The sequence below is a fragment of the Scyliorhinus torazame genome, chromosome 4 (assembly GCF_047496885.1).
Source record: "Scyliorhinus torazame isolate Kashiwa2021f chromosome 4, sScyTor2.1, whole genome shotgun sequence".
Lineage (NCBI taxonomy): Eukaryota > Metazoa > Chordata > Chondrichthyes > Carcharhiniformes > Scyliorhinidae > Scyliorhinus > Scyliorhinus torazame.
In genome coordinates, this window is record NC_092710.1 from 182,405,727 (window position 1) to 182,432,954 (window position 27,228).

The 27,228-nt window shown below is 47.5% G+C and overlaps 1 protein-coding gene and 1 non-coding gene across 14 annotated transcripts in view; one reads left to right on the top strand and one right to left on the bottom strand.

The window, feature by feature from the left end:
- The window catches only part of dnmt3ab (DNA (cytosine-5-)-methyltransferase 3 alpha b), an 846,991-nt gene that overhangs the window by 783,465 nt on the left and 36,298 nt on the right, over nucleotides 1–27,228 (bottom strand). The window lies entirely within an intron of this gene.
- Nucleotides 13,926–13,997, top strand: trnaa-ugc (transfer RNA alanine (anticodon UGC)). Its single transcript has one exon. It is a non-coding gene; the product is annotated as a tRNA-Ala (tRNA).

Sequence of the window (27,228 nt, forward strand, 5' to 3'; positions counted from 1 at the left end):
TTCTATCTGAATCCCAGTGTATGTTCCAATTATTTACTGTGCTCTAATTAAAGTGAAATTCAGTAAATTCTATTTCCTGGTTTGCTGTATGTGTTAATGCCTCAATGCCTATCCTGCTTGATGATGTCACTGTTGCTGGACACCAGTGGCAGGATTCTTCGACCCTCCGCGCCGGAATCGCGCCCAGTGCGGGGGCGGAGAGTAGCTATTCACGCTGGAAATCTGGCGCGGCGGCCCACTTCAGCACGGGCTCCGCCGACATGACGGACCCACACAGCGGGCCTGCGCGGAGTAAGGTTTGTCCCCCCCAGGTCGCGATGGTCCGCCGATCGGTGGCCCCCGATCGTGGACCTGGCCACCGCTGAGGCACCCCCCACGGAGTCAGATTCCCCCCGCCCCCCCCCCCCCCCCCCCCCACCATGACCGCCACCGCGGGTCCGAGCTCCCGCCGGGTGGTATCAGATGTAAACCACGCTGGTGGGAGTTCGGCCGGGCGACGGCGGAGAATCGCCGCAGGGGCCTCTTGCAGTGGCCCCGACCGGTGCCACGGCGACCGCGCGAGCGACTAGCGGGTCCGCGGAGAATCGCGGAAGCGCTGTCATGCCGGATTTCCACCGTGAATGGCTATTGTCCACCCCCACGCCGGGCGCGATTCCGGCATTGAGAATCACCCCGGACTTTGAAGGAAAATGTCCGGAGTGATTCTCGCCTGTTTTCCGGCGGGCGTGAGGACTTAGTCCCCAAAAGGGAGAATCCCGCCCCGGGAGTTCCTCTTGACTTAGTGCCAGATTCACAATGGTAAAGGAGAAATTCATGGTGCAGAGATCACTGAAACTTTATGTACAGCTCTTTTGAGGTCAGCGGCAAGTCACTTCGCTGCTCCACACAAAATCTGGGGCATATATTTGCTCTACATAAATAATATTTATTCTTTGTTGATAAAGCCAACATCAGACTCATATTTATTTTTCACTAATTTAGACTTAAATTCTGTGGCTGTATTTTCTGAATTATTCGAAGCAATGTCATTGATTTACTTTATTCAATTCACTTAATGTCTTTGGAGATCCTTCTAAACTACCTTATTTCCAGATGCCTCAAAGTAAATTTACCTTGGAATCATATCATAAGCTGTTACTGAGATATCATTTAAAACGTCTACTTGCCTCACAGTGGCTCTATTCACCCAGTAGGCAAAGGAGTTTCAATGGCCAAAGATGATAACTTGAAGAAGAATCATGAGGAGGCCAACAAAATAATTTTGTACAGAGGAGAAATGATGGGAAACAATGTGATAAACTAAATGTCCCATTATTTCCCACTGCAGGCGGGAAACTCCGGAAAGATTTCTAAGTGTGGTAGCGAGCAGGAACTGCCTTGAGCTTTCCGCCGCTCAGCCCAGCGAGGCCAGCAACGCTATTCAACATGAATTGGTCCACTTAACGAGACCCCACAGGCTTCTTGCTGCAAATGATTCACTGACACCGCCAGCCTCCTGCTAACAAGTGTAGCCACCTGAGTTGGCCACTTCCCGACTTAAAATGGAGAACAGCAAAGGCTGAAGGGAAATTTAGCCAACACAGGCAAAAACTAGCAGGCGCAAGTTACTGTGTATTAGACTATGCAAAAACCCAGACAGCATCGATACAAGCAGCCATCTGCATAGTAATGTAGCAGCCATCTACATAGTAATGAGCGATCCCCGGGTACAATCAAAACATTTAAGGTAAACAAAGCCAAGCCAGACTCCTCGGCGCCAGCAGGAGCCAACACAAAAGAGGTTAACGGACACTTAAAGACCGCCCAACGATCAGGGAACAGCTCCAGTATTGGAGAAATCGAACCAAGCGATTGGAACAAAGTCCAATCACTTGGAACCAGGTACGGGGTCCGCCCCGAAGGGCGGGAAGCCCCTGGGGACTATAAAGTAAAGCCCCCAAGTTCAAATCGTCCTTCTTGACAGGGTCACTCAGCAACGCGAAGCAACCCTTGACAGTGACCTGTCCGGCGGCCTCCAAGAACGTAAGTTCATTCATTTTCATTTTCATTTCAAGTCAACGCTCGCTACGAGATAGGCGCTCCTAGCTACAAGTCCATACCAGCCTTGAATCCCGCAGACTCAGAACCCGAACGAAAGGCCATTTGTTCCCCTGACCTGGTGGGCCAGTCCGAAGCTAAGTATTGGCCTGTTAGTGATATAAATAGCTTAGAAAGTAGAGTTTATGCATGAGTAGCGATTTACTGTGTATAATAAATGTGCTTTGATTTGAATCTTACTAATTGGTGCATTGAGTAATTGATCATTACTTGAACATTGAACCTCGTGGCGGTATCATAAAGTTACCTGGCGACTCTAGAGCAAAGGTGAAAACAGAGCCAATTGAACCAACCAAAAGTTAGCAACACTGGCAGAGCGGCACTTACTCAGCCAATGTCAGTCAGCTCACTAGAATGGTGCTAAGGAAAGCGGCCTCAAGATTCAGCTATGTGGACCTGGGGAGGCTCCTAGTCAAAGTGGAGGTCAGGAGAGATGTTCGGTTCCCCCGAGGGTGCCAGAGGGTCAACCCTCCCCGTTGACCATCCATCCCTCCCAGCACCTCCCCTCGACCCTCCCATGGCGACCCACCACTGTGAGGGTGCCCCAGCCACCCTAACAGGGGTCCACCCCTACCCTAGCCAAGGGTCCCCAACTGAGCACTGGTGTGGCAAGCCCAGTGCCCCCGGGCTCTTTGCTGTGAGCAAATATGGTTACTCACCTCCTCAGCTCCCCTCAGAAGCCCTTCTGCCAGGTTCACATTTTTCACCAGGAGTACTAATCGGCACCAGCATGACCACTTGCTGGGGAGGCCAATGAATCACGGGAGGCTGTTGGATGTGGGGTCCCGCTCCCGTTAATTGTACAGAAAGAGGGCTTAAGTGGTTTCTTGCCATGCTACGGCAAGATCTCGATTTTGCCTAGGACAGCGCAGTTCTTGTTTTCGGCCTCTCCCGCTATTCACCGGTCTCATTTCGCTTGAGCGAGAGTGTAATGAGGCCGGAAAATAGTGCTCTGCATGTTCTGAAGACTTTTTAACGCAAAACAATTAACCCAAAATGTATTCTTCTTTAGCATTGTAGGGATATTGACACAGGTCTCATGTTTTACATGATAGTACAAATCTATTTTTTCTCCAATTAACAAGCGTGAAAATATCAAAGTCTTGGTAATTTTGGCCTCAAATATTATTTTTCTGCGCAAAGACCAAACTTTCTGGCAAATGTTACCATAGCAAAAAGGCGCCAACCTGTGCTGTTTCGACTTGCTGGAGTTTTTGCCAATTCAGATGTAGAGTGTCGTTACGTTAATTCCCAATACAACTTTTCAAGTCAGAACAGCCTTGTCAGGCAATCAGCCGAAGAATTGGGGACTGGATTCTCCGTCGGCGGTGGCCATTGGCTGGCTGCCGGGATGGAGAATCCCGCTGCCAGGGGGGGGCGCTCTGCACCGGAAAACGGTGCTGAGAGACGGAGAATCCCGCCCCATTCTCCCAACATGGGATCTAGAAGCAACTCCCTCAGGGAAACTAACTGACTAGAGTGTTATGGGCCAGGGTTTCGAGAACCCCAAAGTGTATCATGGAGTTCACCTGACCCACAACTTTTAATAGATTGTGGTATGGGGAGCACACGGCCCACTCTACAGGTGTGGTACAGCAGAAATGGAAAAGTATTTTTTAAAGCAAAACAATGTTTATTCTATGAACTCAAGTTAACCTTTTTAAAACATTCAGTGAACATCTTAGCAACCATCAATTCAAATACAATCCCCAAAGAATACAACACTAAGCAATTCTTAAGCTGTCTTTTTAACATCCAGAAGACTTTTTTAAAAAACTTTCAGCGGAAGCACATCAGGTTAAAGTCACTACGAAGAGCAGTTATTAGTTTTAAATCACCAAAGGATCGATTTACATTCTTTAGATTACAGAGAGAGACTCTAATATGCCTTCTGGCTGTGACTTCAGCTATCCAGCTCTGAAAATGAAACTAAAACACACTCTGCAGCAAACAACCTAAAACGAAAGTAAAAAGCTGACAGACAGTCCAGCTCCACCCACTCTCTGACATCACTGCAGTAATAAACACCCATTTCTTATAGGTACTCTCACTACAGATACTTATATACACACCCATTTATAAACACCCATTTTTTAAAGGTTCTCACATGACAAAAGCCAATAGAATAGTCCATTGGTATATAAGTGAATGTATTTTGGATGGAAAAGTGACACTTATGACTTCAAACCATCTTAATTGAGCAATAAACTTCACAAAAGACAGTTAATGTTGTAATGTAAGAGTGAGTTGTGATTTAGTCATATCTATTGGTTACATCGAACTCTTCCAGTCAATTAAGTTTCAAGTTTGATTGCTTATTAGGCTCATATTATCATAGATTATCATAGAATTTACAGTGTAGAAGGAGGCCATTCGGCCCATCGAGTCTTTTGGAAAGAGCACCCTACCCATGGTCAACACCTCCACCCTATCCCCATAACCCAGTAACCCCACACAACACTAAGGGCAATTTTGGACATTAAGGGCAATTTATCATGGCCAATCCACCAACCTGCACATCTTTAGACTGTGGGAGGAAACCGGAGCACCCGGAGGAAACCCACGCACACACGGGGAGGATGTGCAGACTCCGCACAGACAGTGACCCAAGCCGGAATCGAACCTAGGACCCTGGAGCTGTGAAGCAATTGTGCTATCCACAATGCCACCGTGCTGCCCTATATTCCTATGTTTATCCAGGAGCTGCACAGAAATAGTGCACTGTGTTGTCTTATATCAGGAATCAGACTGAAACTGCTCAAACATATTTCACACTTCGCAGGCAGAGCAGGTCAGACCAATTTCTTCAGGCTGCAATCAAAGTGTCACGGCATCTTCTAATTCACTGCATCAACAAGTCCAAATTAATTTCTGAAATCACTGAACGGATCAAGTTTTTGCAAAGGGGTCTATATCTTTATGTGACTTGAAACAAACAAATATTTAGATTAATAACTGTAATCCTGGAAGTGCAAAGAAAATAGGTTCAGTTATGCGATTCCCCTAGATTTATTACAGAGAGAATTCAGATTTATATGGTGCCGTATCCTTTCTTCAGCACATCCCCAAGCTTTTCACCACCAAATCAATTACTTTCAATGTGAACTAACCGACATCGAGTAAGCAAATCGGGTAGCAAGTGAGCACACAACAAGATCCCACAAACAGAAATTAAATGACTAACCATTAAACTGGGCAGAATGTTGGCCAGAACAATACACTGCTCTTCTTCAAGTAATGCCATGGGATTTATATTTACATCAAATTAGGCAATTTAATTCTTCATCCAAAGTTTCATACCATTCATGGCATCTCTGATACTGTTGCAATCCCTCACTTATGGTTGGATCATGTAGTGAAAGTTAAAAACCCACACCACATGATTCAGCACCACCAATGCCATCAATTCAACCAAACTGATACTTGTAGGCATGGGGACAAAATTGACCAAACCTGGCACATTGTGTTGGCCAGTTTTGTCACTGCACAAGAACTAGATAATTCTGGGACAGCACATGCATCAAATGCCACTTCTTTGGCAAACTCTACCTGGAAGACCGAAAACAATTTTCTCAAAAAGTACAGATTTTCAAATAAAGCTGAAACTCTTAATCAGTGGAACCTGAACAAGTGAAAATGGGAACCAGAATATACACACAGTAAATTTTAAGAGCCATAAAGAACATGCAAATGAAAACATAATTCAATCCAGTAATTGATAATAGATAACTTTTATAACTTTATTAAACATTTATCTGGATTGTTTATACACACTCTTATGTATACATTCCCTGCTTTGAAGTATGATTAACAGTACACTCCATACTTTCTGTTTTCTACTGAACAGATAAGTTGCAATATTTTGTCAAATCCATCATCATTTGGCAACTTTCATAATAACAATAATAATATAATGATCTTTATTAGTGTCACAAGTAGGCTTACATTAACACTGCAATTAAGTTACTGTGAAAATCCCCTGGTCGCCACACTCCAGCGCCTGTTTGGGTACACAGTGGGAGAATTCAGAATGTCCAATTCACCTAACAAGCACATCTTTCAGGGCTTGTGGGAGGAAACTGGAGCACCCAGAGGAAACCCACACAGATATGGGGAGAACGGTAGCATTGTGGATAGCACAGTCGCTTCACAGCTCCAGGGTCCCAGGTTAGATTCCTGGCTTGGGTCACTGTATGTGCAGAGTTTGGGTTTCCTCCAGGTGCTCTGGTTTCCTCCTAGAGTCCAAAGATGTGCAGGTCAGGTGGAGTTCCCATGCTAAATGCCCTTAAGTGTCCAAAAAGGTTAGATGGGGTTACTGAGTTACGAGGAGAGGGTGGAGGTGTGGGCTCAGGTAGGGTGATCTTTCCATGGGCAGGTGTAGACTCGATGGGCCAAATGTCCTCATTCTGCACTGTAAATTATGTCTATGTCTATAACGTGCAAACTCCACACAGACAATGACCCAAGCCGGGAGTCGAACCTGGGACCCTGGCTCTGTGAAGCAACAGTGGTAACCATGATGCTACTGTGCCATTAAAGCAAAGTGGGAGGAGGGTTGGGAGAGGATATGGAAGAGGGGTTCTGGTGTGAGGTGCTCCGGAGAGTGAATGCCTCGACCGCGTGCACGAGGTTGGGGCTGATACAGCTAAAGGTGGTATACAGAGCGCACCTCACGAGGGCGAGGATGAGCCGATTCTTTGAAGAAGTAGAAGATGTATGTGAAGGTTGCAGGGGGAGGGCGCTAATCACGTTCATATGTTTTGGTCCTGTCCAAAGCTAGAGGATTACTGGAAGGAGGTTTTTAGGGTAATTTCTAAAGTGGTGCACGTGAAACTGGACCCGCGCCCCCGGGAGACCATAGTCGGGGTGTCGGACCAGCCAGGGTTGGAAACGGGTGCGGAGGCAGATGTTGTAGCCTTCGCCTCGTTGATCGACCGAAGGCAGATCCTGATGGGTTGGAGATTAACCTCTCCACCCTGTGCCCTGGCGTGGCGGGGGGACCTGTTGGAATTCTTGACTCTTGAGAAGGTTAAGTTTGAACTGAGGGGAAGGATGGAGGGGGTTCTACAACTCATGGGCATTATTCATTATGCACATTCAAGAACTGGATAACATCAAACATTAGCGCGGGTGGGGGGGGGGGGGGGGGGGGGGGGGGGGGGTTGGGGGGAGGGGGGACGATGGGTGTTAATGGTGGCAATGGGTGATTCCTGATTCCTTTTTGTCATTTGTTTGTGTTAACATGCGGGCGAATGTTTGGGGTTTGTTGGGAGGATGGGATCATTGTTATTGATATGGGGATTGACATATTTGGTACTGATTATTGTTTATTGTTGGTGGGTGTAAATTTGGGAGAAAATGTGAAAAAGCAGAATAAAGAATTTTTTTTTTTTTTTAGTTATGCTACTGTGCCGCCGTTTTATTCCTCCATTTTTAATTTTTCATTTTTAAAATAACACCAGCAATATTTTTCAGTATCGTCTCTCTTTTTAGTTCAAAAACATTCTAATTCATCATTTTTCTCATTCAACCAATTTTCTATATATTTCTGTAATACCAATATCCAAATACCTCCCCAGTGGCCTTCATGAATTCAAGGCCTATTTTTCACATATTTACAATGTCATTGAGCAGGGAAAAACTTTAGGATCGACGAGTTTAACAAAAGGCATGGCTGAGGGTTTTAGCAGATGAGCTGAGGCAGGCTATGGAATCGAGGTGGACATTATTGAGGAAGTGCGAAGAAGCTAATCTCAGGGTCAAATATGACACCAAAGTGCCAAACAATCGATGCAGCCTCAGACAGCTGCCAGGTAGAGATGTCACTGTGGCTAGGAAATAGACTTTCGTGGCAGGGGTCGAAGACAATAACTGCAGTCTTTCCAATATTTAGTCAGGGGGAATTTCTGTTTGTCCAGGACTGGGTGTCAGTACAGTGTGAGAAACCAGATCCAATGGAGGGGTTGAGAGCTGCTGGCGGGAGAGAGCTGTTTACCATCAGCAATGTGCATTTTTGGTTATATCACTGAAGTGGAAGAGGGGAGTCTCATTCCTTTTGGTCCAGAGCAATATTCCCTCCAAGCATTGCATATTGCCCCGGTTAAGTTAACGCACATACATTTTGCCCCATTTAGAATAACGCCGTGCATTTTGACCCGTTTAATTTAACATTGCTTTGGTCCAGTTAGGTCAGATCTAACAAGCAATTTTGTACTGCACTAAATTATTGTCATGGTGAAGCTGAAAACACTTCACACTCCTGCCAAGCTTGGAATGTGAATGTGCCCCAAACATTCTATATTTCATAACCAGCTTGATGTTATGATTGCACACATGGAAAAAATTGTGAGAAACTTATTTTATCATTAACCTTCATTAAACGTTTTCATTGTTTCCCTTGCTGGTATGCTGGTCAAATAAACTTATTTCCCTCACTATATCCATATTATTCACACGGAAATATTTTTTTGAGTATCTCCTTTACCATTTACTTAATTTTCGAAAGTTTTGTTAACCTATGTTCAAATTCTGTCTAATTTGCCGTCTTCAACTTCTCTAATTTATCTCGCGATGTTGAATCTATTCCTGCCGTAATTGAGACTGTTTTAACTATTATCCACTAATCCAGAACCCATCTTTTAAGTTGTCTCACTATCTTCAAAATAAATTTGTTCACAAACCATGGCCAGCGGAAACAAAAGCAAAATACAGCTGATGCTGGAAATCTGGGAGGAAAAACGGAACATGTTGAAAATACTCAACGGTTCTCAACATCTGTGGGGAGAGAAACAGAGTTAAAATTTCCAGGCAATTACCTTTATCAGATGACATTTGGATATCGGCTCCTTGCCAGCTATGCCCAGAGATGCCACAATATCCCATTCACAAACAACAATGCAGACAAAAGGCTACATACACAACAGAAGCCACAAGTATTAAAGAAAATAAGAAGACTTTACTTCATCAAAGGTCATAAGTTCTTGGTACAGGTGATAAATAAGAGCCAAGGTTCAATATGGAGTTTGTTTCCACATGCTCAATGTTTTGTTTTTCAATGGTCCATAGACAATTTGAAAATTTGCACCGACAGACCCTGAAGGACGTTTGGAGAATTTGGGACAGAGGGGATCACTCTCATTCATATATGTTAGCCATTTTGTGGAGATGCCGGTGTTGGACTGGGATGGGCACAGTAAGAAGTCTTACAACACCAGGTTAAAGTCCAACAGGTTTATTTGGAATCACTAGCGTTCGGAGCACAGCTCCTTCATCAGGTGAGTGATATGTTATATATATGTTAGGAATGTCCAGATAATACAGTAAATGGCAGTATTTTCAAGGATATACGAATAAGTTATTCAAGTGAACTTTCCAATAACTCTCACAGGTAGGGCTGGATTTTAAGGCTCAACACCAGGTGTATTTTTGGTGGGGGTGGAGGACACATGGACCATGTTGGCTGGCTAGCCCACTGCCTTCCAACCCAGTCCGCATAATACAGGGTATGGGCAAGATGCCCATCAGCTTGCTCACTCTTAGTTCTACTGAGGTTCTTAAGAGGTCAATTACTGCCACAAAAGGCTTGAATCTGCTTCCACTGTCTTAAAGCGTTGGGTAGCTGAAGGGAGGAGAGGGTGGAAAGGCCATTTTTTTCATCCAAGTTGCTAAAGGAGGGAAGAACAGCAGGTACATCCTATGGGGGGATCCTTTGGCAATTACATGGTTAAGCCTTATTAAAGACAAGTGATGGTATTGGTTCAACCTCCCCAAAAAGAAAAGAGTATGCCAACTCGCACCTCATACGATCGTAGTTTCCTTTATTTAGATTCAGGAACCTGGGGCTGGAGTCTCCAGTTTCTGGACTATGTCCCCACTCCGTCGTGAAAACTGTGGTCTTTTACGCAACGAAAACTGGCGTCAACAGGCCACAGATTCACAGCCTTGCAGGGGGCTAGCAGGGAGCTGTCGTGGAGCTCACAGCTCCAGCTGCCGCTAAAGCCCCCTGGAAATCTGGGTCAGAGGCCGCGCATGCGCACGGTGGTGGCTGCGCCATGCTCCATGGCGGACTCAGCCTGGACCGCCAAAATAGTGGCCCCGGTCGGCCGCTCGCCCGACCTGGACCGCCCGCACATATAGCCCCCAGTCCCGAATGAGGCGCCCCCCCCGCTCTCCGATCGGCCTGCCCCCGACTGTGGCGGCCATGGACTGAGTCCGCAGCTGCCTCGCGAGTTTCCCAAATGGCAGGACCGCATTAGAAATACGCCATCGGGAATTCGGCCGGTTGGGGACGGGGAATAGCGGGGCGGGCTTCAGAAATGGCCTCAAGTGGTCGATACTTGGTGCAGCGTACTCCCCGGGTACGGCGCTTTTCGGGGGGCGGAAAATTGCGGAACCGCCACCGGTCTTAGTTTCATGCAGGAAAACGGAATCTCCGTCCCGTCACCGAATACGATTTTGCCGTCGGGGTGCGGAGAATCCAGCCCCTGGTCTCTGAATCAATTATATCTCTCTCCATCTTGATGAAGAATTCTATCACATTATGGTCGCTCATCCCTAAGGGGCCTCGGACAACAAGATTGCCAATTATTCCTTTCTCATTACACAATACCCTGTCTAGGATGGCCTGTTCTCTAGATGGTTCCTCAAAAGTATTGGTCCAGAAAACCATCCCATGTACACTCCAGGAATTCCTCTTCTACGGTATTGTTACTAATTTAGTTTGCCCAAGACCAAGGGGATATGGGATTATGGGGAGAAGGCAGGAGAATGGGGATGAGAACAATATCAGCCATAATTGAATGGCGGACAGACTCGATGGGCCGAGTGGCCTCATTCTGCTTCTATGTCTTATGGTCTTGTACGCAGTTTAAAGTCACCCATAATTGCGATGTTCGTTTATTGCATGCATCTCTAATTTCCTGATTAATGCCATTGCTCACAATCACCACTACAGTTTGAGGGTCTATATAAAGCCCACATCCCATGAACATAATTTTTACATTAGCAGGAAATTGGCAAAACGTAGGGAGAAATAGAAAAACATTTTTTTTTAAAAAAACCTCTTAACGGTTTCTCCAATGTTCGCAGGAATACAACATGGTCCACCAGACAGTTGTGTGTAACTATTTTTCCTGAATTATCAGGCAGGTTTGGTGAGGGGATGGGTATCTCTCGGGATATGTCCAAATCGCATTTCATGCTGACGTAAAAGTGTAACACGATTGTCCCCTCCCGCCTCCAGTGATGTAGTGTGGTTCCTAATTAGTCAGAAACATAATTTCCATACATTAACAGAGAATTAACAGGCCTCTATTTCTGAATCATGCCCCCACTACTACCCCCAATGCTTAAAAAAGTCCATTCATGCTGGTATGGGAGCAGACTGGAGTGAAATACAATTGGTCTCTCAAGGTGAACACCTGGAAAGCGCTGTACCTCTCAGGGGAGCTGGGGTTGAAAGAGGGTCATGCCCGGCAGTGCTTGGCGAGGCAGGTTCAATCAGAACCCGCACCGCCAATGTGTTGTGGGACCAACCCATTGACGTTTCTGAACTATACAATGTAGCCGTCTGTTGGTGCCAACGGCGATTCAACGCTGCTTTTCCCACCCGCTCCCGGCCATGGTCAAATTTAGGAAAGATTTCCATCCTTTGTCCCAGCTCTCAGCATTTTCGCTGCTTAATGCCTTCAATGCAAAATATTTATCCTAACTGTCATGATATGCAGATAATGATATACAGAGAACAGGACATGACCAATGAGCAGGCAGGACACTCAGGGGTGGTATCTCACTATAAAAGGCACAATTCACTCCACCTATTTCCACTGATGAACATCTACAGAGTGAGTCAGGGTGTATGTACAGTATTACACCTCCAGCACATAGCTAAGAGCTAGTCTGGTTCAGTCAGACAGGGTAACCACATGAGGTTAGCAGAGAGTCGAACTCATAGAGAACTGTGCTAACTGTTGCTACTGGTTCAATAAATCAGATTGAACTAACTTCGAGGTCTGGAGTGTCTTTTGGTGAATGCTGCATCCAATTGCAGCCTGTGTTATCCCAGAGTACATAACACAACATGATACAAGGAGACTGCTTCATCTCGGTGGTTTATCTCAGTCCGTTCCGTGACGAGCAGCGAATGTATCCCGGCACCATGGAGAAGATTCAGGCTCTTCACCAGCTCAGGACCTCCGGCAATCTCAGTGCCAACTGGCGGACATTCAAGCAAATGTTTCTGCTGTTCATCGAAGCGTCAGACCTCGTGGGTGTGTCTGTGCTAAACAGCCCCATGAATCTTTCAACTCCTTCTTAACTAAACACCGCCTGCTAGCGCTGTCCTGCAACTCTGGTGATATTGCTGACTCCATGATCAGAGGCCAAATCGTTTCTGGAGTTCACTCTGATCCTCTGAGAGAGCAGCTACTGAAAATCAAGCATATGACCCTGCCAGTCGCGATTGAAACATGCACAGTGCATGAGCATGCCCAAAATCGCTATGCCCAGTACAAATCGGCTGAAAATGAGAAACTTGCCTCCCACGAGGTAGAGAGTGTGTAGGCCATCTCCCGGATGCAGCGCATCAGCATTGATGAAAGCGGCCATTTTACGCGCTTTTCCTGGGGCCCCACACAGGCGCGATGCGAACGGGATAACGAAGTGGCCGACACCCGCACTGCGCATGTGCGACGATGCACGGAGCGTCAGGACGCCGACGTCATGACGTGCTCGAATTGCAGCAACGCCCACTTAAAGAAACACTGCCCTGCAAGAGGCAGGCGATGTTTAAACTGCGGGAAGCCTGGACACTATGCAGCCTTGTGCAGGTCTGCACCACCAGTCAGGGGCCAGCGCTCCCAATTCCAACAACGGCACATTCAGAGTGTGCAACAACGATTACAGGATTCAGATCCTGGCAGCGCAACGGATCCAGAGGAAGAATGCCTGGACTCCGCCTACTGTGTGGGCATCATTACCAAACGTGAATATGCCACATCCAACTCACCACAAATTCAATCCATCCTCGCTGTGAATTCTGCGTACGAATGCCGTGCGTGATGCAGGTCAACCACTGCTCCATCCAGTTTAAGCTGGACACAGGTGCTTCTGCCAACCTCCTCTCACAGGCAGATTTCAAATGCATCAAGAAGCCCCCCAAGGTCCTTCCAGCAGCCTGCAGGCTCCTGGACTACAACGGAAATGCCATCACGGCACTGGGATCCTGCCATCTACTCGTCTCCAACCGGAGCACCAATACACGGTTACGTTTTGAAATTGTCAAGCCAGACAGGGCATCCCTACTTGGCGCGCATGCCTGCAAGCAGCTGAACCTCGTGCAGCGGGTTTACACAACAACATCCTCCAATGTGGATCTTCAGGCCGGCATTGACAACATCCTTGCTCAGTATCCGGATGTGTTCGACGGGATGGGCGCGCTGCCATATCGATACAAGATTCTGCTACGACCTGATGCCAAGCCAGTAGTCCATGCACCACGCCGGGTCCCGGCTCCACTGAGGAAGCGCCTGAAGGCACAGCTCAAGGATCTTCAGCAACAGGACATCATTTCCAAGGTAACCCAACCAACTGACCAACCAACCAACTGAGGGGCAGCACAGTGGCGCAGTGGGTAGCATTGCTGCCTCACGGCGCCGAGGTCCCAGGTTCGATCTCGGCTCTGGGTCACTGTCCGTGTGGAGTTTGCACATTCTCCCCGTGTTTGGGTGGGTTTCACTCCCACAACCCAAAAGATGTGCAGGCTAGGTGGATTGGCCACGCTAAAATTGCCCCATAATTGGAAAAAATGAATTGGGTACTCTAAATTTAACGGGGATGTAGCTCAGTGGTAGAGCGCATGCTTTGCATGTATGAGGCCCCGGGTTCAATCCCCGGCATCTCCACTTTTCACGGGCTTGGAGGGCCGAAGGGCCTGTTCCTGTGCTGTACATTTCTTTGTTCTGACTGGGTCAGCTCGATGGTATGTGTCAGAAAGCCTTCGGGAGACCTGCGCATCTGCATTGATCCCAAGGATCTCAATAAGATAATGCGTGAACACTACCCCATCCCGAAGTGGGAGAAACTCATCAGTGAGATGGCACACGCATGTTTTTCACCACGTTAGATGCATCACATGATTTTGGCAAATCCAGCTGGATGATCTACCGTTTGGTAGATACTGCTATAATCGCATGCCGTTTGGCATTGTCTCGGCATCGAAGATCTTCCATCGCATCATGGAGCAGATGATGGAGGGCATTGAAGGGGTTTGTGTGTACGTGGACGACATCATCATATGGTCCACGACCCCTGAAGAGCATGTTTCCCGTCTCCAGCAGGTATCCTGCCGTGTCCATGCCAATGGCCTGAAGCGGAATAGGTCCAAATGTTGCTTTGGCATGCCGACACTCAAGTTCCTAGGTGACCATATCTCTCAGCAGGGCGTGCGCCCGGACACAGACAAGGTCAAGGCCATCGAAGCCATGAAGGTCCCTGAAGACAAGAAGGAGGTGTTGCTCTTCCTGGGCATGGTCAATTTTCTGGGCAAGTTCATCCCAAACCTGGCCTCACACACTACGGCCCTACGGAACCTGGTGAAAAAGTCCACTGCCTTTGAGTGGAAGGCAGCACATCAGGCAGAGTGGTTGGAGCTGAAAGCCAAGCTCACCACTGCACCCGTCTTGGCATTTTTCAACCCAGACAGGGAGACGAAGATCTCCACAGATGCGAGCCAGGATGGCATCGGTGCGGTGCCGCTTCAACGCGATGACACTTCATCCTGGGCACCGGTAGCCTACGCATCGAGGGCCATGACTCCCACCGAAACAAGGTATACGCAAATAGAGAAGGAATGCCTGGGTCTTCTCACTGGCATTCTCAAGTTTCACGACTATGTCTACGGCCTGCCGACATTCACTGTCGAGACGGATCATAGGCCTCTGGTCCACATTATCCACAAGGACCTGAACGACATGACGCCTCAGTTGCAGCGGATCCTCCTCAAACTCAGATGGTACGACTTTGACTTAGTGTACATGCGTGGCAAGGAGCTCATCATCGCTGGTGCATTGTCCCGCTCCATCACTTTGCCTAGTGAACCGCTGGAAATCATCCGGCAGATTGAATCACAGGTGCAGCTGTGTGCTAGCACCCTCCCGGCTGAGAAGGTGGTTCGTATCCGCGAGGAGACAGCCAAAGGCCCCCACTTGCAGCGTGTCATGCACCACCTCGCCAATGGCTGGCAGAAAGGGCAGTGCCCTTAATTTTACAATGTAAAGGACAACCTGACGGTGATTGATGGTATCCTCCTCAAGCTGGACCGGATTGTCATTCCACTCAGTCTCCAGAGCTTGGTGCTCCGCCAAATCCATGAGGGACACCTGGGCATCGAGAAGTGCAGACGCAGAGCCAGGCAGGCTGTCTACTGGCCCGGTATTAGCCAGGACATCTCAAACATGGTCCTCAACTGTGTGACCTGTCAACGCTTCCAGCCAGCGGTGAGCAAGGGGACGCTCCAGCAGCATGAAATCGAGACCTCCCTGTGGTCCAAGGTTGGCATCGACCTCTTTCGTGCGAATGGTCATGACTACATGTTGCTTATTGACTATTTCTCCAATTACCCTAAGTCGTGAAGCTCTCAGACCTCACATCTCGGACAGTCATCAAGGCCTGTAAGGAGACGTTCTCCAGGCATGGTATCCCACTGACTGTCCTGAGTGACAATGGCCCGTGCTTCAACAGCCATGAGTGGTCTATGTTTGCCAAGTCATACCATTTCAAACATGTCACTTCCAGCCCACACGATCCGCAGTCCAATGGGAAGGTTGAAAAAGTGGTGCACATTGTGAAACATCTCATCTGCAAGGCCGCGGATTCTGCTTCTGACATCTACCTCGCGCTGCTTGCATACTGGGCGACCCCACTGTCCACTGGCATATCGCCGGCTCAACTCCTGATGAACAGGGACCTACGGACGACACTTCCAGCCATACACTTGCCCAACCTGGATCACCTCCCTGTGCTGCAGAAGGTGCAGCAGCTCCAAAACCAGCAAAAGCAGGACTATGATGCTCATGCCACCGATTTGCCCGTGTTATCCCCAGCAGACACTGTCAGGATCAAGATACCGGATGGTGGCTGGTCTGCGCCAGTTGTCGTTGTTCGACAGGCTGCGCCCCGCTCGTATGTTGTACGTATGGCTGATGGTTCTGTTGTGCGACGAAACAGACGGGCACTGCGCAAAGTTGCCTGCCCGCAACCGCTTTCTTGCCCACTTCCGTCCGTTGTTTTGCCACCTCCTGATACCTCGAACTATGAGGCCACCAGTCAGGCTTCCATCCCGCCTGTCAAGGCGCCGTCGTCCCCACCACCACCTCTCCAGCGGTCGACAAGGATCAGACACAAGCCCCAGAGCCTGGACTTATGAACATTTATTTTGTTTGCTATGTCCTGTTTTCTCACATTAGACAGCTGTCTGCACATGTAAATACATTCACATATGCCACCGCTTGTAAATATGTTAATATTTGCCACCACATGTAAGTACGTTCCCATATGCCAACCAAACATTTAAAAAAAGGGGAGATGTCATGATATGCAGACATGCAGATAATGATATACAGACGGGCACAGACAGGCAGCTAATGAACACAGAGAACAGGATATGACCAATGAGTATGCAGGACACTCAGGGGTGGTATCTCACTATAAAAGGCACGAGGCACTCACACTCTGCCTCTTTCCACTGATGAACATCTACTGAGTGAGTCAGGGTGTATTTACAGTATCACACCTCCAGCACGTGGCAAAGAGCTAGTCTGGTTCAGTCAGACAGAGTAACCACACTTAGGTTAGCAGAGAGTCGAACTCATAGAGAACTGTGCTACTGGTTCAATAAATCAGATTGAACTAACTTCAAGGTCTGGAGTATCTTTTGGTTAAAGTTGCATCCAGTTGCAGCCTGTGTTATCCCAGAGTACTTAACATAACACTAACTAGTTCCAAAAGAGCAGCCCTTGCTTAAGTTGTATTACTCTGTCAATGTTTTTTCTGTGCTATTCATGTGGAAACTGATGGCATGCTAGTAATTCTACCACCAACAATTCCAAATTAACGTGTTATGTAGTAAAATGTGGACAATGTCCACAGAGGCAGTGGAAAGAATGCAGTGCACATTTTATGCCTACCCAATATATGCAGGTTGCATTAAGCCCCAATGTCCAGTAATCCTGTGGCAATCAAATGTAACAATAACATTTGAAAGAGAAGGCAGGACGGATTGCTAGCTCCTCAAAGACATATGCTCAGCAGTGGAATGCCAAAACCATCTCTGCATCTCCACTCCTTTATGTAACATTTACAGCACATAACAAACAGTCCATATTGGTGTATGGCACCACCCACTCTACTTCTAACTCAACTAGTATATCTGTCTATCCCTTTCTTTCCCAAGTACATATTCTGTTTTCCCTTGAATGCAGTTATGCTGATGGCCTCAACAACGTCATGTGGTCGTAAGTTCCAGATTCCGCATAGAATCATAGAATTTACAGTGTAGAAGGAGGCCATTCGGCCCATCGAGCCTGCACCAGTCCTTGGAAAGGGGACCCTACCTAAGCCCACACCTCCACCCTATCCCATAATCCAGTAACCCTACCTAACCTTTTTGGACACCAAGGGCAATTTAGCATGGCCAATCCACCCAACCTGCAAATCTTTGGACTGTGGGAGGAAACCGGAGCATCCGGAGGAAACCCAAGCAGACACGGGGAGAAAGTACAAACTCCACACAGACAGTGACCCAAGCCGGGAATCGAACCTGGGACCTTGGAGCTGTGAAGCTACTGTGCTACCCATTGTGCTACTGTGCTAACCACTGTGCTACCGTGCAGAGGAGGTTTACAAGAACGTTTCAGGGCTAGAAAAATATAGCTATGAGGAGAGATTGGGTAGTTTGGGGTTATTTTCCTTGGTACAAAGAAGTTAGAGGGGTGACTTGATTGAGGTGTACAAAATTATAAAGGGAAGAGATATAAGAGTGGACAGGATAGAATTGTTTCCCTGGTGTAGAATTCTAGAACCAGGGGAAATAGATTCAAGATGTGACAGAAGTGTAGAGGGGACATGGGGGGAAGAACCTTTTTCGACAGAGGGTAGTGGATGTCTGGAATTTGCTGTCCGAGTTGGGGTTGGAGGCAGAGACCCTAATCTCATTTAAAAAGTACCTGGGACGAGATTCTCCGACCCCCCGTCGGGTCGGAGAATCGCCGGGGGATGGCGTGAATCCCGCCCCCGCCGGTTGCCGAATTCTCCACCACCGGATATTCGGCGGGGGCGGGAATCGCGCCGCGCCGGTTGGCGGGCCTCCTCCCCCGCGATTCTCCGGCCCAGATGGGCTGAAGTCCCGCCGCTAAAATGCCTGTCCCGCCGGGGTAGATTAAACCACCTACCTTACCGGCGGGACAAGGCGGCGTGGGCGGGCTCCGGGGTCCTGGGGGGGGCGCGGGGCGATCTGGCCCGGGGGGTACCCCCACGGTGGCCTGGCCCACGATCGGGGCCCACCGATCCGCTAGCGGGCCTGTGCCGTGGAGGCACTCTTTCCCTTCCGCCTTCGCCACGGTCTCCACCATGGCAGAGGCGGAAGAGACTCCCTCCACTGCGCATGCGCGGGGATGCCGTCAGCGGCCGCTAAAGCTCCCGCGCATGCGCCCCCCGGAGATGTCATTTCCGCGCCAGCTGGCGGGGCACCAAAGGCCTTTTCCGCCAGCTGGCGGGGCGGACATCGCGCCGTTTCCGGAGAATTTCGCCCCTGGATCTGTACCATAAATGCTCTAAGCTACAGGGCTATGGACTGGGTGCAGGAAGGTGGGATTAGAAAGTGCACCTGAGTATCCTTGGGCTAGGATGGGCAATAAGGGCCAAATGGCCTCCTTCTGTGCTGTAATGCTTCTATAGTTCTCTGTCCACTCTGTCAAACCATTTGATAATTTGAAAACTTTCTCATGTCAGCGTCAGTTTTTGCTTTATTGGAGAAAAGAATCCCATCGTACTCCATTTTTGCTGATAGTCATAGCCTCTCAGTTCTTATATTCATCCATATAAATCATTTCTGCACCTTCTCCATATCTATTTTGAAATATAGAAACCAGAACTGTGCACAGAACGCCAAATGTGGTCGAACCGAGGTTCCGTACCAGTTTAGCACAACGACTCTGCTTTTCCAGTCTATTCCTCTAGAAATGCTTTATTAACATATTCTGTTTCAGAAATACACCCAATTTTCTAAGAAAACCGTAACTATTTGAGCATGCTCAGAGCGTCTTTTTACAATTGAATGCACGGAATAAACAATTGTACTCTAAAGAGTTAATAAATAGCTGCAAATGAATATTCGTACCAGAAATTCAGAATCCATGGGCTGAATTCTCCATCGTCGGGATTCTCCATTTTTCCGGCAGGCCGGGGGTTTCCCAACGGCGTGGGGCTGCCCCATAATGGGGAACCCCATTGACGAGCCCGTGAAACGGAAAATCCTGACAGCGAGCCGCACCAGATTTGGGACGGAGAAACCCGCCCATGGTTTTGGCAATTCTGGATGTGACTGCTCAGTCCAGAACAAGACAGCTACATTCACTACTATCATCAATACAACTTGTAAGTTCAAATTAAAAATCAAGGTTCTAACAAAATAAATCATTATCTTAACGATTTTTGGAAGGAGTTATATTCAAAATATAATCTGAAAATCACTCGATTTGCCGCAAATATTAACGTGAAAGAAAGCAAAATAATCTTCAGTATTTCAACAAGATCATGTTGTTACTTGGTCGCACATCATAAATTTATTTTGCTCAAACTGACCAGATAACCTTACTAGCATCACTTCCTGTCTCAGTCGAGTAAGAATTCTTTGATGAAAGAAGTGTTGATTTCTATCCAAATATAAAATAATACTTTAAGACAGCAACATATTTTCAACTGAAAAAGGTTTCATTTATCAGTTATTGAAGGTCAACAATACATATCTCAAGCAGATGTTAAACACAACAAAGACGCATTTGATGAAAAGTGAACATTTCTGCATGGGAAGTACTCAAAGACCTATTTTAAAAAGTTTATTAATGTTTCAATTAAACTATTTTAAAGTTGCACTGAGTGAGACCAGTCCTCACTGAACTTCAAATCTCAGAGCTTAACTGCAAAAAAAATATTTTTTAATGGATTTATGTTAAATGTAAACAACAGAATAACTTTAAATACATATGCAGATCAAATAATTATTTTTATAATTTCAATCAGTTTTACCACCCTTTACCAACTCTTTTATTCCATCAGTCCAACTGAACTCAAACCCAGGTTGCAAGTTTAAAGGACACTGCCCTGCTGCACAACTTAATTCTCTTTAAAAGAATCATAGCATCATTTGTAAGGAGGTATTACTATTCAGTCACACATTTATCTTTATTACAAAGAAAGCAAAGGGATATAAGAAAGAGATAGCAGAGGCACTAATGCACATATTTGATTATTCATTAGAAAAAGATGTAACCAGAGGAGAGACAAATAGTTAACAGTTAACAAGGGAACGAGAGCAGTTCACAAGAAAGTGTTGGTCATTTAAAAAGGAATAGTGGAATCACTATGAAGGAAGAAAATAGAAAACCATCTAGAAACTAAAAACACAATAATCAATCCTGAATTTGGATTTCAAAAGAGAAAGTCTTGCATGCCCAACTTTACTGACTTTTTTTGAATCGGGAATAGAGAGTATAGACAAAGGTAATACGGTAGATGTATTATATGTAAATTTCCAACAATTGACTGGTTGAAAGACAGAAAGGAGGAATAAATAGCAGCTATTCAGTGTGGCAGAAGATGGGAGGCAGGGTGACAAGGATCAGGCCTGAGAACACGACTGTTTGCAACTTATATGAATGATTTACATTTTGGAATCAAAAGCACAATTTCTCAATTTACAGATGATACCAAATTGAAAAAGATAAGTGAACAAGTCAACACTGATTGGGACTGGCCCAAATTAGAATCATAGAATCGTTATGGCGCAGAAGGAGGCCATTTGGTCCATCATTTCTGCACTGACTCTCCAAAACGACTCAAGTGCCGTTCCCCTGTTTTTCTGTATCCCTGAACATATTCTGTTCAAGTAATCATCTAATGTCCTCTTGAATACCTTGATTGAACCTGCCTTCACATTTCCACGCAGTGCATTCAAGACCCGAACCACTCGGCCGTGTGAAAAAGTATATTTTTTACAGCACATTTGCTTCTTTTTGGATCTATGTTGCTACTGTCCCTTTTATTCCATAAGCTAGAACATTTCTCACAGATCTGTTGTGTGGCACTGTGCCTTTTTTTAAAATGTGTTTATTCAAATTTTCCAACAAAAGTTTTAACCAAACCCACCCGCCCCCCATAACAAAAGGAAAGAAACGCAAACACAACAGTCAAAAATTATACAAACCTTTTACACTGGGTTTCCCCGTATACAGTAAACCCCCCATATGACATTCAAAGATACCCGTAGGGAAGCCCCCCCCCCACCCACCCGAATTCCTCCCCTGAAAGAACCCCCCCCCCGCCCTTGAGTTGCTGCTGCTGCTGACCTCCTCCTAACGCTCCGCTAGATAGTCTAGGAACGGTTGCCACCGCCTGAAGAACCCCTGCACAGACCCTCTCAAGGCAAACGTTATCCTCTCCAGCTTAATGACCCTGCCATGTCATTTATCCAGGCTTCCACACTGGGGGGCTTCGCATCCTTCCATAACAGCAAGGTCCTCCGCCGGGCTACCAGGGACGCAAAGGCCAGGATACCGGCCTCTTTCGCCTCCTGCACTCCCTGCTCGTCCGTTACCCCAAATAGTGGCAACCCCCAACTCGGCTTGACCTGGACTTTCACCACCTTGGACATAGTCCTCGCGAAACCCCTCCAAAACCCATCCAATGCCGGGCACGACCAGAACATGTGGACGTGATTCGCCGGGCTTCCCGAGCACCTCACACATCTATCCTCCACCCCAAAGAACCTACTTAACCTCGCCCCTGTGATATGCGCTCTGTGAATAACCTTGAATTGTATTAGGCTGAGCCTGGCGCAAGAGGAGGAAGAATTAACCCTACTCAGGGCATCAGCCCACAGACCCTCATCTATCTCCTCCCCAAGCTCCTCCTCCCACTTGCCCTTTAACTCTTCTACTGAGGCCTCCTCCTCTTCTTTCAGCTCCTGGTAGATCGCCAAAACCCTGCCTTCTCCAACCCATACACCCGAAATCACCCTGTCCTGAGTCCCCTGTGCCGGGGGCAGTGGGAATTCCCTCACTTGCCGCCTCACAAACGCCCTCACTTGCATGTACCTGAAAGCATTTCCCGGGGGTAACCTGAACTTCTCCTCCAGCGGTGCCCGGCTCGCAAACGTCCCATCTATAAACAGGTCCCCCATTCTTCTAATCCCTGCCCGATGCCAGCTCCGAAATCCCCCATCCATCCTTCCCGGGACGAACCGATGGTTCTCCCGAATCGGGGACAAAACCGAGGCTCCCACCTCGCCCTTGTGTCGTCTCCACTGCCCCCAGATCTTCAACGTTGCCGCCACCACCGGACTCGTGGTGTACCTTGTTGGCGAGAGCGGCAGCGGTGTCGTCACCAGCGCCCTCAGGCTCGTGCCCACACAGGACGCCATCTCTAACCTCTTCCACGCCGCCTTCTCTCCCTCCATTACCCACTTACGGATCATCGCCACATTGGCTGCCCAATAATAGTCGCACAAATTCGGCAGAGCCAGCTCTGCCCTGTCCCTACTACCCTCCAGAAACATCCTCTTTACCCTCGGGGTCTTATTTGCCCACACGAAACCCATGATACTCCTACCTACCCGTTTGAAAAAGGCCTTGGGAATCATAATGGGAAGGCACTGGAACACAAAGTGAAACCTCGGGAGGACCATCATTTTAACCGACTACACCCTGCCCGCTAGCGAGAGTGGCAGCACATCCCATCTTTTGAAACCCTCCTCCATCTGCTCCACCAACCGCGTCAAATTGAGTTTGTGCAGGGCCCCCCAACTCCCAGCCACCTGGATCCCTAAGTACCGAAAGCTCCTTTCCGCCCTCTTCAACGGCAAGTCTTCTATCCCCCTTCCCTGGTCCCCTGGATGCACCACAAAGAGCTCACTTTTCCCTACATTGAGCTTATACCCCGAGAACTCCCCAAACTCCCTTAAGATCCGCATGACCTCCGCCATCCCCTCCACTGGATCTGCCACATACAGCAACATCCGCATACAGCGACACCCGGTGATCCTCTCCCCCCTCGGACCAGACCCTCCATTTCCTGGACTCCCTTAGTGCCATGGCCAAGGGCTCAATTGCCAGTGCAAACAGTAAGGGGGACAGGGGGCACCCCTGCCTCGTCCCTCGGTACAGACCTCCGCCGATTCGTAGCCACACTCGCCACCGGGGCTCTATATAGCAATCTGACCCAGCCGATGAAGCCCTCCCCGAACCCAAACCTTCGCAATGCTTCCCAAAGATACTCCCACTCCACCCGGTCGAAGGCCTTCTCCGCGTCCATAGCTGCCACTACCTCCGCTTCTCCCTCCACTGAGGGCATCATAATCACATTAAGGAGCCTCCGCACATTAGTGTTTAGCTGCCTGCCCTTTACAAATCCCGTCTGGTCCTCATGAATCACCCCCGGGACACAGTCCTCAATTCTGGTAGCCAGCGCTTTTGCCAGCAACTTAGCATCCACATTGAGGAGCGAGATCGATCTATACGACCCACACTGCAGTGGGTCCTTGACCCGCTTCAGGATCAGAGAGATCAGCGCCTCGGACATTGTCGGGGGCAAGGTCCCCCCCTCCCTTGCCTTATTGAAAGTCCTCACTAGCAACGGGCCTAGCAGGTTCACGTATTTCCTGTAAACCTCGTCCGGGAACCAACCTGGCCCCGGGGCCTTCCCCGCCTGCATGCTCCCCAATCCTTTAACCAGCTCCTCCAGCCCAATTGGCGCCCCTAAACCAGCCACCTCCTGCTCCTCCACCCTCGGGAACCTCAGCTGATCCAAAAATCGGCGCATCCCCTCTTGCCCCACTGTGGGCTCAGATATGTACAGATCCCCATAGAAGTCCCTAAATACCTCATTTATTCTCACCGCACTCCGCACCGTATTCCCCCCCGCTATCCTTAACTCCACCTATCTCCCTCGCTGCCTCCCTCTTACGAAGCTGGTGTGCCAGCATCCGACTCGCCTTCTCCCCATACTCATACGTCGCCCCCTGCGCTTTCCTCCACTGTGCCTCTGCTTGGCACTGTGCCTTTTGAATGTCCATGTATACCATATCAACAGAATTACCCTCATCAAAAAACTCCCAACAAGTTAGTTCAACACAGATTCCCCTTTAGAAATCCATGCTGGTTCTTCCTACATTTCCCCATGTGACTATTAACCCTATCATGAATAATTGTTTTTAGAAGCTTGCCCAGCACTGATGTTAAACTGACCAGCCTGTAATTGCTGCGGCTATCCTCACAACCTTTACTGTAATATTTTCAATTCACCTCCCCTAAGTCTACAGAAGACTGGAGGATTTCCATAAAAAGGCATTTGTAAACTTACAGAATGAGCATGTAACTGGAAAAGGTGTGTCAACATAGTTAAGCGTAAGTTGTAAGTTTAAGTGTAAAGAAGGAGGTAACATATTATTTGGAAAATAACAATCTGAATGAGATACAGGACCAAAAGGATCGGAGGATGCAAATATATAAATAGTACAAGTTGCGACCCAGGTCAATAAGACCGTAACAAAATTAAGAAAAGTATTAAGGCTTATTTCCAGTGGGATAGAAGTAGGGAAATTATGCTAAACTGGTATTAAACCTTAGTTAGACCACACTGCTGTAGTTGGCATATTCTAAAAAGGGTATAGAGGTATGAAGCCGTGATCGCATCGAATGGCAGAACAGGTTCGACAAGTGGTCTACTACTGCTCCTATTTCTTATGTTCCGATTTATTGGAGAAGATGCAAAGAAAAGATTTCCAAGCAGCGGCACGGTGGCTAGCACTGTTAGCTCACAGTTCCAGGGACCTAGAAGTTGAAATAGGTGACGGTCTGTGTGGAGTTGCTCTTTCTCCCAGTGTGTGCATGGGTTTTCTTCGGCTGCTCCGGTTTCCTCCCACAGTCCAAAGATGGGCAGGTTAGGTGGATTGACCATGCTAAATTGCCACTTAGTGTTGAAAGATGTGCAGGTTAGGTGGGGTTACGGGGATTATTATTATATGGCTGATGAGTGGATCTAGGTAGGTGCTCTTTCAGAGATTCAGTGCAGACTCAATTGGCCAAATGGCCTCTTTCTGCACTGTAGGAATCTATGGCTGTCTGGTACTAGAACTGCAAGGTGATACTGATCAGGAAAGGATGGGTCTCCTTCTTCTTGAAAATGGTCCAGAAAATAAAGGTAATTTTAAGGGATTTCTAATTGTACTGGTAAACATTAGAAATAAGGTATAGTTTTTAATGTTTCTGTGCCTGGAAGGGTAAAATCTATAGTTAGATTCATGCTGGACAAAGGTATTTATATATTTTGGATTTGGTTTTAATTCCAACTTTGATTCTATTGTGCTTAGAGAGAGGTACAACATGAAGAGTAATAAACCAGCAGTGGTTGCTTAGAATCTGGGGCCTTGTAAGGTAGGGAAACTCCTAAGATTTAGTTTAGCCAATTTGACTGCAGTTGGAAATAGGTAGTGGGAAAGGAGGCAGCTTTCACAGCTCTGCTAGAAGCAGTTGGTTTTAGAAGGCTAAAGAGAGAACATTTCTTTCAGTCTTGCTACAAGAAAAGCCATACAATGGTTAAGAGAACAGGGGCGGGATTCTCTGATCCAGAGGCTAAGTGTGACGCCGTCAGAAACGCCGTCGAGAAATGCGACGGCATCTCTGACGGTGTCAACATGGCCTCACGATCAGCAATTCCGGCACTGGAGCGGCCCACGCTGCTCCAGCTGCTGATCTCGGCGTCAACTGGGTGCTGCGCCAATGCCCGCATGTGCAGGGGCTCCCTTCTCCGCGCCAGCTCCGACGCAACATGGCACAGGGCTAAAAGGGCAGGCGTGGAAGAAAGGAGGCCCCCCACCCCGAGAGGCCAGGGGAGGTGGGCCCCGATCGCAGGCCAGGCCACAACGAAACCCCCCCACCCCCTGGAATCGATTCCCCCCTCTCCTCCCCCCTCCCCCCCCCACAGGCCCTCCCCGGGATCGATCCCCCATTATTTGAAATGTGTGGAAATCGGTGGATGGACCGCAGAGTTTGTGTAAAAGCCTTTAAGACAAAGGAAACCTGAAGGGAGAGGTGTAAAACCCAAAAGTGAAACCTTGTTGGAAGCAACGGAGGGAAAGCATCATTTAAAAGAAGATTTGAAAGTGTGGCTTTTGTAAGTGGAATTTGAAATCACTCGTGTGGAAGCCAGAGTCCAGTGCGACAAGGTGGCTCATGGTACAAGAATCATCTGGGTGGATTTGAGGAGTAACCCACAGACATTCTCTTGCGTTCAGAGAAGGGTGCGTCTTACCACAGTCATCTTGTGTGCTTAAAAGAGGCCTTGTGTGTTAATGAGACCATTGTAGCTTAAGATGTACTTTGTAATCAGTCTAAATCTTAAAATCTGTGTGTAATCGTTAAGCGAAAGGGGAGTAACGAAATACTGCATTATAATCCAATTTTTTCATGTATGATAAATGTTTTTTCTTGTTGTTAACAGTAATAGTGGTCTTGTGATTCTGTCCCTCCAGGTTTTTTTTAAATACAAGTTACGGTGTTTGATCCAAAGTTCCATTCTGGAATCTTCTTGTCCAGTTACAACACCAACTGGGATTGTGGCAGTTTTTAAAAGTATAAAAGGTTTTGAGAGAGTGGATTCAAGAAAGAATTTTTCCACTTGTAGGGAAGAGGTCATCAATACAAGAAAGTCACCGAGGAAGCAAATCGGGAATTCAGAATAGTGAACAGTATAGATGTATTTAAAGGGAGGCTAGATTAACACAAGTCAGGATGGAATAGGGATATAATTAGATGTGGTAGAATGAGAGGAGGCTCAAGTGAGGCATAAATGCTAGCATGGATT